Consider the following 1,344-nt stretch of genomic DNA (forward strand, 5'->3'; position numbering starts at 1 on the left):
GCACAGCATTGGGGAGAGCTGTGTCCATCAGTCGAGGCAGGGGGATGCCAAGGAGACAGCGTCCCACTCGGGGGTCCTGAATCCCTGGGCCTGCTTCCAGCAAGGCTGTCTGCGGGGGGTGGGGCATTCAGCACCCCCACACCAGCTCCACCTTCCTGTCGGATGAAGCCCAGGAAGACCTCCAGGGGCTCCTGCAGGGGCTGCTGAGGAAGGACCCGTCTGCTGGGCATCTGGCGGGGCTCCTTGGCGCGAGCGTGTGGGAGAGAAGATGGTGGCGAACGTAGGTCTCTTTTGAGGCTGGGAAGCAAAGACGAGCCTGGCAGGGAGAAATGACCACATCGGTGTCAGCAGAACTACAAAAACCGACTCCTTTAGACTTTAGGTGACAATTAATACAAAAATATTATTCTCTGTAATGACTGGACACCTAGCAGATTTCGTAAATTGGGTTTATCAGGTTGGATGTGTGTTGGAACTGTCAGCAGTGAAGACCAGATCCGGCATATATGTTATGGGCGTGTCCCGTTTTCAACTGGCCTTAGGGTTGGGAAATCCCCTGGAGATTTGGAAGTGGAGCCCGGGGAGAGCAGAGGTTGGGGAAGGGCAGGAACCTTATCAGAGCATCATGCCGTATAGTCCACCTTCCAATGAAGCCATTTTCTCCAGGGGAACTGAGCTGTGTAGGGTTCCCAGGCAGCACCTGACAAGTTGGTGGAGGCAGCATTATGGGAGAATTAAAAAGCAAGCCGCAGCCTCATGTACTCATTGGATGTTCTTACCGGAAGTGACAAAGGGCAGCTCTAGGAATCACTGGCCCATAGAGTTTCCAGCCGTTGCCAGAGCTACCCTACCCTTTGTCACTTCCAGTAAGAACTTCCAGTAGGTACATGTGGTGGCATTTAAAATACAAATCCAAGTGGCAGTGGAGAACAGGACCCTGGGGGCGGGGGATTCCCCACCCACCCCACTGAGGACTGGGCAGCCCTAGACCTGTGTCATCTGGACAGCCGCTGCAATTCCTGGAGATCTCCAGGCCCCAGGTGGAAAACTGGATGAGAGAAGATTTCACTGAGTGTGAGCATTATGCAGAGAGACAGGAGGCAGAGGTGACTGCTGAGTAGGAAAAGGGTTCCCTGGGTCTACACGTATTCTGCTCTGAAGGAGCCCGACGAAACCGGTGTTGGAGCAGGCCTGTCTGCAGATTCGTTACCTTTATGCTATTTGTCTACAATCCAATAATAGTACAAGAAAGACACAAAGAACATTTACTGTTTGTAGAAACCTTAGATTATTGGACTGTGCTCGTCAACACTGTGGGATCATTTTCCACGTTTATTCTTATAT

This window comes from Gekko japonicus, unplaced genomic scaffold (genome assembly GCF_001447785.1).
Source record: "Gekko japonicus isolate JY-2015 unplaced genomic scaffold, Gekko_japonicus_V1.1 scaffold1420, whole genome shotgun sequence".
NCBI lineage: Eukaryota > Metazoa > Chordata > Lepidosauria > Squamata > Gekkonidae > Gekko > Gekko japonicus.